The 16101-nt window shown below is 43.1% G+C and overlaps 1 protein-coding gene across 4 annotated transcripts in view; it reads left to right on the forward strand.

The window, feature by feature from the left end:
• Nucleotides 1–12572: 12572 nt before the first annotated feature.
• Nucleotides 12573–16101, forward strand: part of Stau1 (staufen double-stranded RNA binding protein 1) — a 60053-nt gene continuing 56524 nt past the window's right edge. For all 4 annotated transcript variants that reach the window (XM_063248198.1, XM_063248199.1, XM_063248200.1 and 1 more), the window contains exon 1: nt 12573–12756. The gene's annotated coding sequence lies outside the window, so the exon portion shown is untranslated. The remainder of the gene's footprint in view (nt 12757–16101) is intronic.

Genomic DNA, 16101 nt, shown 5'->3' on the forward strand with positions numbered 1-16101 from the left:
GCGCATGAGACCTAGCTCTGTAGCGGATCCCTGGCCTGCCCTACGTGAGACCCTAGATTTGATTCCCAGCAACACACGCACAGGCATGCAATCTCCAGCGATCAGCTGCTGATCTCCAGAGACACATATTAATATCACTCTTTTTGGTCCTGTCCCCAACTTGTGGGATTTAGTTTACTCTGTTCATTAACAAATGGGTTCTTGGGCCGGGCAGTGGCATAAGCGCCTGCCTTGCAAGCGTGCAGTCATGAGTTTGATCCCTGGTACCAAAAGAACAAAACAAAACAAAGCAAATGGGTTCTTTACCTGTTACACATTTTTTTGTTTGTTTGTTTTTCCCCTTTGTCCGTCTGCTTAGAGGCTTATCATTTTATTGAACTCCCCTTCCGCCAAAAGAACACTGCTTTCTGGATTTTCTCTACTATCTTATTGTTTGTTTTGTGACAGAGTGCCTTTATTGCCCAGGCTTCCCGTGAACTCTTGGGGTCAAGAGATTCTCCTGCCTCAGCCTCCTAAGTAACCACAACTACAGAGACTAGACACTTTGTATTTTTTTTTTTTTTGGCAGAGTCAGGAATTGAACTCACGACCTTGCGCTTGCCAAGTAGGCGCTTACACTGCTGAGCTAAATCCCCAGCCCCAGGACTGGACACTTTGTCAGCTGTTTTATTGCTCTTAATACCTACTCTTATCTTTGTTATTCCTTTCTTCCTGTTTGCTTTGGATTTAATCTAATCTTCTTCTAGTTTCTGTTTTTTAATTTTTGTACTGAGGCCCAACCTAGGGGTCACATCTGCTAGGCAAGTACTATGTCGCTAAACTAAATCCCCAACCTCTCTTCAAATTTCTTAAGACAGTTAAATTACTGATTTGAGACTTGTTTCTAACATAAATATTTAATGCTATAATTTCCCCTCAAAGTATTGCTTTAGTTGCATCCCCAAATTTTTGATATGTCAGAATTTCATTTTAATTTAGTTCACAATACTTTTAATTTTGTCAACTCTGAGAAAAATTGTACTGATTGGAGTATAATGTTTATATATTTCTTTTTGTCTGTATCTTTACTGTACTCAGCGTAAACACCATTTTCTAAAATAAATGAGGACTGGCAAGTACAAAGTCATGAATTTGATCTACGGTATCCAAAAAAATAAAAAAATAAATAGAATAAAATAAAATAAAAATTAATGTAGGCACATGCCTGTAAGCCCAACACTCGGGAGGCTGAGGCAGGAGGATCCTCGCAAGTTCGAGGCCAGCCTAGGCTCCAAAGTGAGCTCAAGGCTAGCCTGAATTGTATAGTGAGATCCTGTCTCAAAAAAAGTTAAAGCCCTCTTTTTTTCCCCATACCCATCAGGGAATTCATTTGTTATACAGTATTTCTTTCCATCCTGGAGTCCTTGTAACTTCTTGTTAACTTTAATTTTTATTTTATTTTAACATTTTATTTATTTGCTTACTTGGAGATAGGGTCTGGCTATGCAGTCCAGGCTGGCCTTGAACTCACTGTGTAGTCCAGGCTGACCTCAAACTCAAAACAGTGATCCTCCTGCCTCAGCCTCCTGAATGCTGGGATTACAGGCATGTGCCACTGTGCCTGGCCTTGTTGATTTTTAAACATTCACATACCAGAAAGTTTACTCCCTAAGGACTCTAAAATGGGCAGAGTAACATACCTCCCACTTCGATCGCATATGGAACATTTTAATGTTCTATAAATACCTAAACTTTCTTCTGCGTAGTCTTGCTGAAGTCCACCTCTCCTGTCCCCAACTGCTGAACTGTTTTCTGTCCATATAATTTTGCTTTTTTGCAAAGGTCATACAAATGGAAGCAATACTGTGCAGTCTTTGGGGTCCAGTTTTATCACCTAGAGACAGACAGTTCAGGTTTGTCCCTGATGTTCCGTGAGCATAGCTCCTGTCCCTTATTATTGCTGAGAAGCCATCTGTTGTCTGGAGGAACCAGTTGGTTTATCTGCTCACCTGCTGAAGGACATTTTGCTTGTTTTAGGTTTTGGCTGTTATAAACAATATTATCAAAAACATTAGTATAAGGTTTTCTTATGAAAACACATTTTAATTTACTTGTGTAATTCCAAAGAATACAATTGTTGGGTGGTCGGGTAAAGGTATGTTTAACTTTATAGCTGAGTGTGGTGCACATGCCTGTAATCCCTGCACTTAGGCTGAGACAGGAGGATTGCTGGCAGTTCAAGGCCATCTGAACTACATAGTAAGAACCTACCTCAAAAATTAAAAAATTTTCCCCTAAAATGTCACCCAACTCTCTTTCCAGATGGTTGTACCATTTTACATTCTGACCAGCAGTATATAAAAGTTCCTTTTGCTCTGGTTTCTTTTTTAGTTTTTTTGGTTCGTTTGTTTGGTTTTTGTCTTTTTTAAGACAGGGTCTTGCTATTCAGTTCAGGTTGTTTTTGAACTCATTTTGTGGCTGAGGCTGGTCTCAAAATTGTAAGATCCTCTTGCCTCAGCCTCTGAGTGCTGGGATTACAGGTGTGCACCACCACATTTGGTTTAGATTTTTTTTTTGTTTTTGAGAAGAGGTCTCACTCTAATTCAGGGTGGGTTTGAACTCACTAGGTAGCCCAGGCTGGCCTCGAATTTGCAGGGATCCTTTTGTCTCAGCCTTCCAAATGCTGGGATTACTGATATGTGCCACCATACCTTTTTTTTTTTTTTTTTTTTTGAGACAAGAGTCTCGCTAGTTCAGGCTGGTTTTGGACTCACTATGTCTTCCAGGCTGGCCTGGTACTTGGGAGTAATCCCCTTGCCTCAGCCTTCTAAGGCATTACAGATCTATGCCTCTACACCCTGCTCACCATTTGTTGTGAGTTATCCTAGCAGCTATGTAATAGGATGGGGTGTGTGTGTGTGTGTGTGTGTGTGTGGCTTTACATTTCCGCAACAGCATCTTGTCATATACTTGTTTGCCAACCATCTATAGCCCCATAAACTTCTTTAGTGGTATCTCAGTTCAGATCTTTTGCCCTTTTCCCACTTTCTTGCATTGTTCTCCAGTTGTTAAGTTTTTTGTTTGTTTGTTTTGGCACCAGGGATCAAAGTCACATCCTCAAGTTTGCCAAACAGGTGCCTGTGCCCTGAGCCAAATCCCCGGCCCTCCCATTGTTAAGTTTTAAGGGAGTTTTTAATATGTTCTAGATACAAGTTCTTTTTTTTTTTTTCCAAATCCATTTTATTTCAAAGAGAAAAAAGAAAACATTTCAAAACATGTCAATCAGGGGACAACAGTGGTACATCATTGAGCATTGTCATCCCCAAATCATTTATCCAGAGTGCCAGAAAGTACTGTTTTTTTGGAACTCACGACCTTGTGCTTGTCAGGCAGGTGCTTATGCTGCTGAGCTAAATCCCTGACTCAGATACATTCTTCATCAGCTATGTGCTTTGGAAATATTCTCTGCAACCAATGATTTTCTTTTTCATCTTATTCATAGCATCTTTTTTCTTTCTTTCTTTTTGCTTTTTTTTTTTTTTTTTTTTTTTGTCTTTTTGAGACCGGGTCTCATTATATAGTGCAGGCAGGCCTTGAGGTCATAATTTATTTAGCCAATCTTGGGTAAATGGCCACTGAAACAGTTTCCATACTTTTGCCATGATAAATTGTGCTTTCATTATATTGCGTGTGATGGGGAGGTGCTGGAGATACAAGCCAGAGCCTTCACCTGCTAAGAATGTGCTCTACCCCTGAGCTGCATCCCCAGCCCGGTCACGTTGTCATTTCTAAGAAACTTGCTCTTCCTTTCCCTACCAACCATCTGGTCCTATGTTTTGTCCACTTTTCTATTCAGTGGTTGATCTTTTTGTTATTCATAGAAGCTGTTTATGTGTTACAAAATGTGGCTTTTCTGTGGCTGAAATGGAAATTTTTTCCAATTGTCATTTGCTTTTTTTTTTTTTTTTTTTTTTTTTTTGGTCGTTTTCCTTTTTATCGGTACCAGGGATCGAACTCACGACTGCCTGCTTGCAAGGCAGGCGCTTATGCCGCTGAGCTAAATCCCCAGCTCCTGTCATTTGCCTTTTTACTGCTGTATCTTTTACTTTGTGAAGTCAGATGCATCGATCTTTTCCTGTAATTTTAACTTTTTCTGGATTTTAACTTTGTATTATGGTTAAAGGGTCTTCTCCATTTTATTATTTATTCATTTGTTGCAGTACTGCAGATTGAATCCAGGGCTTTCACACTGAGCTACATCCCCTGCCGTGTGTGTGTGTGTGTGTGTGTGTGTGTGTGTGTGTGTGTGTGTGTTTTAATTTTTAATTGTGAGACAAAGCCTTCCTAAATTGCCCAGGCTGGCCTCAAACTTTTGATCCTGCTCCCTCAGCCTCCCAGAGTGCTCAGATCAAGCTGTCACCACACCTGGCTTCACTGTAAAGATAGACAATAGCTCTTCCAGGATTTTTCTGGTGCTTTCCATTTAAATCCTTTTTGTATCTAGCATCATTCTTGGTATAGAAAATAAAGTATGGATGTGACTTTTTTCTCTATGGTTTTTTCCCACAAGCTATTTATTAATATCCATCTTTTCCTTACCAATTTGGTTTTTTAAATCAATTTTATTGGCACACTTTTGATACATAGAAAACTCACATTCATCACAGGGACTTTGACACTCTACATGGTATATCTTGCGTCTTCTCTTTCCATTCTCCTCCTTTCCCTTCAGCCCTTTTTCCCCGCCTTATTTATGAAAACTTTGTTTTCATTTTTTCCCATTTATTCTTGTTTTTCTTTTTCCCTTCCTTTCCTTCTCCTTTCCCCACCCTTGCTCTTCTTCCCATTTGAACGTTTATTTTCTCACCAATTTGAAATATCACCTTTTTTTGTCTTTCTGAGACAGGGTCTCACCATGCAGTTCAGGCTGGCCTTGAACTCACTTTGTAGCCCAGGCTGGCCTCAAACTGGCAACGATCCTCCTGCCTCAGCCTCTCAAATGCTGGAATTACAGGCGTGAACTACCACCCCTGGCTCTGAAATACCACTTTTTTTTTTTTTTTTTTGGTCTTTTTCCTTTTTATCGGTACCAGGGATCGAACTCACGACTGGCGCTTATGCCGCTGAGCTAAATCCCCAGCCCCTTGAAATACCACTTTTATTGAATGTTAAATTCACATGTGAGGGTCTGGCTGGGTATTTCTCTTCCACTGATTGTGGAAGTAATCAGGGCCTACTAATTATATTATGTATGTTTGCTATTTGGTTAGGCATTTTCAGAAAGTTCGTTATTATGGTTTCTCATTAATTTTTGTATCAGGATGTTTAGACATGGCTTATGTAGTTAATAAGTGGTTTGTATTTTTATTGGAATCTCCTTACATGTTTCAATTAACTGTTATCTTAATAATTCAAAGCCTTGGGGCTGGGGATTTAGCTCAGCAGCATAAGCGCCTGCCTTGCAAGCAGGCAGCTGTGAGTTCGATCCCCGGTACCGATAAAAAGGAAAAAGACAAAAAAATAAAAATAAAAAAAAAATAAAAATAACTCAAAGCCTCTGTTCCCTCGTTTAGCGATCAATCAGCATAAATTCCTTGTATTCTAAATCTCCTGCAACTCCCCCCCATGCTGTAGGTTTTCTTTCCCCTTTGCCAATAAATATCCTGCGGACGGTGAGCTCCTACCTTATGGTTATGGGCAATCATCGTGTATCGTAGCCCTAAGCCTCATTAGAGGGTATTTTTGAAATGTGTTAGATATTTAAATTCAATTATTATTTGAGCCAGAGCAGGTTGCAGCAAATCTATTGTTTAAAAAACATCGTAAGAATAAATAAAATGGAGTATTTTTCATGCTTTTGTTTTATTTTTTATTTTATTCTTTTGGTACTGGGAATTGAATTCAGGACCTCCTGCTTGTCAGGCAGATACTGGGATATTGAGCTGCATTCCTGGCCCTTCATGCTTTTGTTTTAAAAAAAAATTCAGAGCCTATTTATCCAAGAAGATAGCTTATATTTCTTTGTTCAAATCTAATTTTATGTCGTTAGGCAGAATTTTAGATTTTCCCCATATGAATTGTGTACATTTCTATGGAGTTTATTCCTAGGAAACTTCCCTCTTTTTTATTTCTAAATAGATTTTCCATTATATTTTCTAACCATTTTCCTAAGAATCTGAGGTAGTTCTAGGGACACGATCTATCACAAATAAGCTAGAGATTTATTTACATAGGCCAGGAAATAGTTGTCAACCTGGGCTGGGGATTTAGCTCAGTGGCATAAGTGCCTGCCTTGCAAGCAGGCAGCTGTGAGTTCAATCCCTGGTACCAATTAAAAAAATTTTTTAAAAAGTTGTCAACCTGATTTCTCACATGCAGCATTCAACAATCCTACAGGTGTTCCCTGCTTCTTAGGGAGGCCAACACAGATCAGTTAAGCTGTTGTTTTTTATTAGTTGGTGGAAATGTATTGTGCACCTACCCTGTACTCAGCTGTGTTATAGACCAGGGATGCCATGGTGACCAAGACAGCCTGGGTCCCTACTCTCATGGAAGTTGACTGCCTAGTTCTGACCAGTGACACTCAGCAAATAACTGAATAATTATAAGGTGATAAAGTTCTTTTAAGAGATTATGAGAGAGCAGAGATAATTTGTCAGGTGCTACCATGCACTAACATCTACACCCAAGGCTTCAATTACCTCCCAGATGGGGCTGACTCACATATTTGTGCCACTAGCTCTGACTTTCTTCTGAGTTTCATTGCCACTTGCCTGTCGTCTACAAGGTATGTCAAACTCCAAGTGTCTGGGATAAGGAAATTCTTACCTTCCAGAAAGCTAGAGATCTTTTTTTTTTTTTTTTTTTTTTTTTTTTTGTCTTCTTCCTTTTTATCGGTACCGGGGATCGAACTCACGACTGCCTGCTTCAAGGCAGGCACTTATGCCGCTGAGCTAAATCCCCAGCCCCCAAGATCTTTTTTATATTTATTTTCAGGCCACATTTCGTTATGCAGTTTAGGCTGGCCTTGAGCTCATTTTGTAGCTCAGGCTTCTCTCAAACACCCAATTTCTTTTTTATTTTTTGAAAGCCTTGTAATCAATATTTTTGTTCTTGTTTTGTTTTGTTTTCTCATGGCATCCTCCTGCCGAGTCCTGGGATTACAGGTGTGCATAGCCCACCTGGTTTGTAATCAGTATGTTAGAGGGAAAGCGAGTGTGGTGGTGCATACCTTTAACCCTATCACTCAGGAGGCTGAGGCAAGAGGATGGTTGCAAATTTGAGACCAGCCTGGGCTACAATGTGAGCTCAGAGCCAGCCTGAAATGCATAATGAGACCCTGTCTCAAAAGACCCTTCCATGCCTCCAAGGGCTCAGTTGGCACAAGTGCCTGTCTAGCAAGCCAAGGTCATGAGTTTGATGCCTGGTACATACTGTATTAAAAAACTATAAGAATTGCCTAAATTCTGATATCCAGATTTAAGCATGTGAGCCTAAAATGTATGATAAAATGACTTTTATCATACAGTAAAAGTCATTCATTGTAATTTACTACCAACATTGTTATAGTTACTTTGGAGCATAAATCAAATGGTTTAAGGTATGTCTATAATATACCCAAAGAATACTTCTTATATCTGTGAATTGTCTTTCCATGTAACGGTTCCTTCAACTTTCATTTTTAATTATCCAATTCTAGAAATTACTAATGAAGGGTTTATTGTGGTCAAAGAGAAAGGAAAAAGAACCTCCTGAGATTAGCAGTCATTCCTGATGCTTCTCTTTACTCTTCTCTCCCCGCTGTACCCATGTCCCCCACATTCTGCTAGGTAACTCTCGCATCCATCCATTCCTCCCACATCCGTCCTCACCCAAATGCAGGGCATTGTCTTCTCTCCCCTGGACAACTTTAGCAGCCACTTCGTTGAGCCTCACTGGGACCTTCCTGTAGTCCTCACGCCCCTGGCTTGCCAGAGGATCTTTGTTAAAGCTCAAATCTCGGGCTGGGGATTTAGCTTAGCGGCCTAAGCACCTGCCTTGTAAGCAGGCGGTCGTGAGTTTGATCCCCGGTACCGATAAAAAGGAAAAAGAAAAAAAAATCTGGTCATCTCTCTTCCTTTGAAAACTCTCCATTGCTTCTCATTGCTCTCATGGAGACAAACCATCTCAGCCAGGTCTGCAAGGAAGGCAATGCGTGGCCTTTGCAGGTCTCTCACCTAATGTTCCCATCACCTACTCTTCGAGGCAGCCACCCTGGTCTTTTCCATTCTATGAAGTGGGCCGTGGTGATTGTAGTTTCCAATAGTCCTCAGTGCTAGCTCCTATCCCATGTGCTTTTCTTTGGCACTAGGGATCGAACCCAGGGAGTGCTGAACCACACCACCCAACCATTTCAGTTTTTATTTTAAAACAGGGATTGCACTAAATTGCCCAAGCTGGCCTTAACGTTGCCATCCTTCTGTCTCAGCCTCCGTTTAGGTGGGATTTCAGGTGTGTGCCATGGTGCCTGCTCCCCTTTTTTTTTTTACAACAAAATTTCATTTTATGTCACCTAGGATGCCCTCAAATTCCCTGGGTTTGCTGGACATGGTAGCACATGCCTGTAATCACAAGAGGATTGGCACAAGTTCAAGACCAGCCTGGATTACATATAGAGTTCAAGGTCAGACTGAACTACATAGTGAGACCCTGTCTCAAAAAACCAAAGCAAACAAAATGCTATCAGTGATCTGCCTGCCTTGGATACACAAATATGAGCTGGGAACATAAACCTATGTCACTATGCCTGGATTACAGGATATATATATACAGGATATATATATATATAGGCTCACAGGTGTGAGCCACCACACCCAGGTGGGATATTCTTCATATTTGCCATTGCTCCATCAGGAGTCAGAGGATAATATTTCTACCTTTGAGCCTAGATGGGCCTATGTCTCATGTGCAGCCAAGAGAGTTCAGTGGATGTGGTGTTTCGTGATGTCCAAGGCTAGGTCACTCAAGGTAACGCAGCCATGCCTTGCTGCTTGAATACTTACTCTGGAACCATTCAGCAGCCATGTAAAGACTCTGAAAGCTCAGAGGACACCATACTATGAGGAAACTCCAATTACCCTGCGTAGAGGCCACACAGGCTCTGTGTTAGTTTTTTATTACTATAACAGAACACCTGAGACTGGGAAATTTGTAAAGAAAACAAGTCTGTTTTCACTTACAACCTGGGAAACCCAATAGCATGGTGCCAGCGTCTGTTCAGTTTCTGGAGAGGACTTCGTGCTGCTCTTCCTCAAACTAGGAGCATAGGTGTTTGATGAGACGAACATGAGTGAAGGATTTGCTTTCTAACAACTGAGGTCGCAGCAGCTGATCCCGTCCCTCAAGAACAAAAACTCACCCACAGAATAAAAGCAGTAATTCATTCACGAGGGCTCCACCTCCACAACCCAAACACCTCCCACCACACCCATCTCCCAGCACTGTCCTATTGACATCCCATTTTGGCAAGAGTTTCTGAGGGAACAGACCAAACTGGGCATGGTGGTGCACACCTGCAATCCTAGCACTTGGGAAACTGAGGCAGGAAGATTATGACTCAAGGCCAGCCTGAGCAAACAAACAAAAAAAAAAAAAAAAAAAGAGAAAAAAAAAAGCAGAAAATCATATTTGGGCCGCAGCAGGCCTTCAGGCTACCAAGAAAGAGATGCCCAGCCAGCACCCAATACCCAGCTCTGGACACCATATGACTGCAGCCACATTTCATGCCCCACATTAGAACCTACAAGTCAAGCCTTCCCCAAATTCCTGGCCTACAGACCCAAAGACGACAAAATATGATTGCTGCTCCTCTTAGACCTGAAGCTCGAGAGTGATTTGTGCTGTAGCAATTTAACTGGAGCCTGGGCTGTATGCTGTCCTTCAGCGGGGCTTTTTACATGTTTCTCCCTGCCTGGAACACTCACTGTACCCTTCCTGCTCACCACCTACGCTGCTTCCGAGCCTTGCTGACGCCACAGTGCTTCAGGGTGTTGCTCTGCTAAACCCTGAAGCTAAGATTTCATAACGCTACATTCCATGTGCAGATGATTTGATGGGGCCAGTGAGCCATCAGCTCCAGACACCCGCACTGGGTTCATGCATCTACACAGTGGGGCACACATTACAGACTCAGATGTCACCCTGGCCAGCATATGGGTGAAACATGGGCACGAGAGGAATTGTGAAATGAGAGGAACCTCCCTCGCCTATACAGGGCACCTGCCTCCTGTCAGGCTTTATACAGCCAAATCCACCTCATTCTTAGAGTGATAATACTAAACCAAATTATGAGGTGTTAGAATAGCAATTTTAGCCAGGGGTGGTGGCACATGCCTGTAATCCCAGCATTTATGAGGCTGAGGCAGGAGGATTGCTGAGTTCAGGCCAGCTTGGGCTACACAGTGAGAGCCCCCTGTCTGAAAAAACAAACAAAAAAACTCCAGAATAGAAGCAACTAATTAAGACTTATAACCAAAAGAGAAAGCAAAAAGGGGGCCCAAAACAAAGAAACCTAACTGAAGACTTAACACTTTCAGTTTTGAGAACTACTCTCAAGTTTCACTTTGTAAGATCAGGAAATTGTTAATCATAACGTTGCCTGGGGTTGAGGCATGGACCACTTAAGTTTGTTTTTATTTGTACTTAGCAACTGTCAGTCAAGTTCTCTCTCTCTGTCTCTCATTTCTTTTTGGTCTTTTAAAGACAGGATCACACTATGCAGTTTAGGCTGGCCTTCAGCCGCACTTTGTAGACCAGGCTGATTTTGAACTCGAAAAGATCCTCCTGCCTCAGCCTCCTGAGTGCTGAGATTACATGCCACCACCCCTGGTTTCTTTCAAGAATAGATAAGCCTCTTGACTCTTGCCAAGGAATTTTTATTTTTCTTTGGAATAAAATGGAAATAAGAAACTGACTACTTGATACACTACATTGAATTGTGCGTTTTTTTCTAACAAGATAGATACGTTTGAAATAAGGAATGGGAACACGTAAAGTCCCTAAGCCTAAGGGAAGTTTATTTTTATTAAAAATTACCCTTCTATTTAATGTATGTTAAAAAAAAATAGAGGAATTCTCTGAATTTATGGAATCACCTTTGAAAAGATTGATTGTGCCCAGGCCACGGTGAGCTTTGGTTTAGGGAAACTCCTCTGTATCTGCTTCTATCCAAGTGAGCTGTAGGTTTCCATGGTTCACGGGTTAGGCAAAAAAACCAAAACCAACCAACCAACCAAACAAAAAAATCCCCTCGCTTTCAGCAAGAACTAACTGTCAAATCTTGCTTTGCACTTTGTTGGATGGGCGTTAAAGGGACTGTGAGACTTCTTACTGCTTTTGGTGCCCAGGAATTCAGCGCATTTTATAAAAAGAAAATTAAGAAGCCTGAATTAGGGAAAGGAGTCCTCAAAGACTTGGAGAAAAGTGGTTGCCTTCAATTCCAGAGGCTGAGGTTGGAGGTGTTCACGTTCAAGGTGAGTCTGAACAACACAGTGAGACCTGGTTTGGAAAAACAAACACAAAGAAAAGACCCCCTAATGAGGAAACAGTCCCAGGTGCACAGGGGAGGTGTGAGCGGCAGTTCCCCAGATCTCTTTTTTTTGGTCTTTTTCCTTTTTTATTTGGTACCGGGGATCGAACTCACGACTGCCCACTTGCAAGGCAGGCGCTTATGCCGCTGAGCTAAATCACCAGCCTCCCCCCCTCCCCCTGACCCTTTTCTTGACAGGGCGGTTAAAAACCATTTAGCTAGCAGGCTGGCGCACGCCTATAATTTCAGCAATCAAAGGCTGAGGCAGACATCGCCACGAGCTCAAGGGCAGTTTGGATTACATAGTTCAAAACTAGCTGAACTACATAGAAAGACCCTGCCTCAAAAATAAAAGCAGACTGGGAGTTTAGTTCAGCGGCACAAATTCCAGCTTTGGCAAGGGCTAGGTCATGAGTTCGATTTCTGCTACCAAAACAAAAACAGAAAAACAGCCTTCGCCCCCCAAACCGCATCATTTAGCGAATCTAAAACCTTTATTGTAGCAGGTACCCATTTTAATGTTTTCCACCACCGCAGAGTATGTTCTTGAGGACAGGCATTTCTGTCTTTTGCCTCAATTCTGTGCTCGAAGCGGTGCCTTGAACATGGTGGGCATTTAATAAGAACTGATAGGAGGAAAAAGAGACTGAAGGGAAAAGAAAGGAATGACAGACGTGGGAAAAGAGGACGGAGAGCACGGAAGGAGGAAGCGGGTGAGAGAGAACGCAGGCACCCTAGCCAGCCCGGCTTCCGGTACAGGGAGCCGAAAGCAACTCCTAGCAATCTACAACGCGCGCCCCGCGCTGGGGCTTGGGCGCGACTAGGCCCCGCCCCCAAGCTTCCGGCGTGCCTTGCGAGCGCGGGTCCGCGCAGCGCCCGGCGGGACTTGTGGTCCGGGTCTCGGGTGACGGTGAGGGTGGGGCCGGGCATGGAGGCGGGCGGGGGCTGGGGGCGTGCGCCGGCCCCTCCCTCGTCACTTCCTGCGGAGCCGCTCTTTAGCGTTTGCGCCGGCGGCTGCCGCGTCTTTCTCGGCTCTCCCTCCCTTTGACCAGCCGGCCCGGCGGCGCCCGCCTCCTCCGCGGCCACTCCGCCTCTTCCCTCCCTCCGTCCCTTCCTCCTCTCCCTTCTTCCTTCCTCCTCCCCGTCCTCGTCGTCGTCGCCGCCGCCGCCCAGGACCGCCGGCCGGGGGACGAGCTCGGGGCAGCAGTCAGGTGAGGCGGCCGGGCCGGGCATGGCGGGGTCCGCGCGGGCGCCGCGGCGGCGGGGAGGTGGGCGGCGGCGGCGGCGGCGGCGGACTAGGCCTCGGGGCCGCGCGCCGGCCTCCTTCCCGGGCCTGTCTCGGCCGGCGAGGCCTTCCCGGAGGAGGCGGGTCCTCCTGCGCCCCCGCCTCGGGCGCGCCAAGCCCTCTGCCCCTGGCGGGGCCAGAAACAGGTGCCACGGCCGCTTTCCTTCCTTTCGCGTCGCGCCCGGGATGCCGAAGTTATTCCCGGGGCAGAAGTGTGTGTGGGGGTCCCCGCCTCAAGTCTCCGGGATTCGGAGTCCCCAAAACTCCCTAGTCCGAGTGTGTAGCTTGCTGGTCCAGAGCACTGCCCAGGGCTCCGCCGGGGATGCAAATCCGGGCTCTGTCCCCTCAGCAAAGTCGCTTAAACTCGTGGCTCGGTTGAAAACGGACTAAAGCCGCCCCTGTTCAGGTTCAGTGAAACGGGGCATGTAAAGCGCTTATCGCAGTGCCAGACCCACAGCGTGTCCCAATAAACCGCTTGCATAATTTATTAGCGTGATATGAAGGTATAATTTAATGGGCCGAGTGGACAGAAGTTGACCTACCTACGCCTGTGGTTTCCTTAGGGGCAGAAGTGTCCGGCGTGCCCACTGCCGGCGCCCGGGCATTGTTTTGGGTTAAGAGACGAGCGCCTAATTGGGACACCCTGTAAACGGTGAAAACTTTTTTTGCATTTTTCCTGTTTAGCCAGCTGCCGGGTGTTACCAGGTCTTGCGGTTTGGGCAACCTGTCTGTTTTCTGGCATCATTCAATTTGTTGTCATTCCATTTCTGGGAAAGTTGGTGGCTGAAGCGTCCCCTAAGTTCAACAGAACTTTCTGGAGCACTCGCTGTGGGTCAGGGCTGTGGAGCAGAAATGCACGAAAGTGTGAAAATCTGTGTCCTTTTATGCGTACCTTTTCAACTTCTCGCTTTTTTTTTTTTTTTTTTTTTCTTTCTTTAAATTCCACGGCCGCTTTGCTTTTATTTCCTCCGGTCTCCGACGGCCGACTTTCCTTTTAAGCCCTTGCCTTACCTCTCCTCCCTGTTGCAGTTTGCTTGTGTGGAAGTTCTCTTCTGTTTGGCAAAGATGTGCTTCAGTCTCTTCTGCTACTGTTGTGGGAAGCTTTTTAAGGTCACTTTTCCCTTCTGCTTGGAGCTTTAGTTGTTGAGAAGGTGGTGAAAAGAGACTTAGACCAGTTTTTGGTTGATCGTAGCCTGTCAGGAATTTGTGCTTATCGAATGTAAGTTACATTGCTACTTGTTGAAGTAAAAACTAAAAATACAGTTGGCGTGTAGGGGGAGCAGTTTTGGTTATCTTTGTGACAGGTGGGATTTTCAAAGATACTGAGTTGAACTCTACACAGTTGCATAGGAAATGCACCTCAGTGGTGTGAAGAGTAGTGTGTGTTTGCTGAATGACTTCTTGTATTTAAAATTGTATCTTGTATTTTAAATTTTATTCACAAGTGCATTTCCTTAGTGAAGGGAGCATGTCTTGTCTCGGTAGTGCAGTGTTGCCTGTTTTTGACATTTTATAGAATTTCCAACAGTCAGGAAATAGTTTCTGGTTTAAAATCTTTAGTTTAAACTTACTGCTAGTTTAAAATATCTCTTTGGCTTTTTGATAATACTTAAATAACTCTATGGCAGCTTAGCGAGACTCTGCTTTAAAAAAGGCCTGGGGATATAGCCCAGTGTAAAAGTCCTGGGTTCAAGCCCAAGTACTGCAAAACAGCCCTGCTAGAAAACAAAAATAATTCCACAATGAAAACCTACTTCCTGTCACATCACAAATTATAGTAGTGCTAGGGCATTGATAAATATTGCAGCTGATAGCTTATTTTTAAAAATTTATTATGGAAAATATACCAAAAGTCAAATAGAATAAGAGGACCCTATGTATTGGTCACTCAACTTTTGACAATTATTAACTCGTGCCCAAGGTCAGTCTTGTTTCATGTTGTATTCCCTCCCCCAGGCTGGATTATTTTGAAACACATCCTAAACCATCACAGTATTGCCCCGGCTGTTAACCTGTCTCAAAATTTACTTTGATTTTAGTTTTTAGTTTTGTTGTTTTTTGTTGAGCTTTTCATTTCTGTTTATACATGATTACTATACAACAGGATAAAAGTCAGCAACAGAATTGGTACCGTGATTTCTACTCTCAAAAGGCAAACCCAAAATTTAGCCGCCTTTGTTCACAGAAGTAACAGTTCTTGAGTTATCAATGACTGTAATTGAGAAACAATAAATACAGATTTCCTTAACCCTGGCTTGGTGGAGACCTACCTGTTAAGCCACTTTTAAAAGAGATTAGCTTTGTGTCAAAGTTAAACTACAGTTAATAATTCATAATGAAAACTTTCAAAAGTTTCTTTGCAGTAGTTATGTAAATATATTGTAATCACCTTAGGTTAAGTATATATATATATATATATATATATATATATATATTGTCTTTTTCGTTTTTACTGGTACCGGGGATCAAACTCACGACTGCCTGCTTACAAGGCAGGCACTTATGCCGCTGAGCTAAATCTCCAGCCCCCAGGTTAAGTATTAAAGTGAAGGATATCTGATTTAAAAATCCTTTGTTCTAGAATTGTTTTCTTTTTTCCCTTTTTTTTTTTTTTTTTTTTTGGCTATTTCGTTTTTGTTTTCATTTGGTACCTGGGATGGAACTCAGGACCTTGCGCTTGCCAGGCAGGCACTTACACCGCTGAGCTAAGTCACCAGCCCTAGAATTTTCTAAAGATCTCTATTTGCTTTATTTAGAAACTATGAAATTACAGCATAGGTGTTCATATTTTTATTGTCTAAAAAGAGGTGATGATGTAGCTCCCTGAAAGTGTCTGCCTAGTATTTCCAGGGCCCTTGAATTGATGGCTGGCAAGAGATAGAGACAGACAGACTGAGGAGAACTTCCCAGAATGGAAGTTGACAGGAATATTATAAATGTTTGGCGTTGTTTCTTAATCTTCGCATTTTTGTTCCTGAATAGCTTCCAACTTTCAGACCTGTTACATTGTTATTTCAGGGCTGCAGGTTTACTTCTGAGCTTGATCAAGTGCAGGAAAGATGTTACACCATTATCTTTTAGTTACTAAAACCTGGAAGGTGGGAAAGGGGGGCTATTCCTTTTAAAATTTAATTTGGGCAGAACTCCAATTTAATACATAGGAAATAAAATATATTTTTAAAATGGTGAGTGCTTCCCACTAAGCTTACTTATTAATACATGTTTACTGTATATGGTGCAATTACATTTATTGTAGAGTTGGTGCATCTAC

The sequence above is a fragment of the Cavia porcellus genome, unplaced genomic scaffold (genome assembly GCF_034190915.1).
Source record: "Cavia porcellus strain 051 isolate PalLab524CR breed Dunkin Hartley unplaced genomic scaffold, mCavPor4.1 scaffold_5, whole genome shotgun sequence".
Lineage (NCBI taxonomy): Eukaryota > Metazoa > Chordata > Mammalia > Rodentia > Caviidae > Cavia > Cavia porcellus.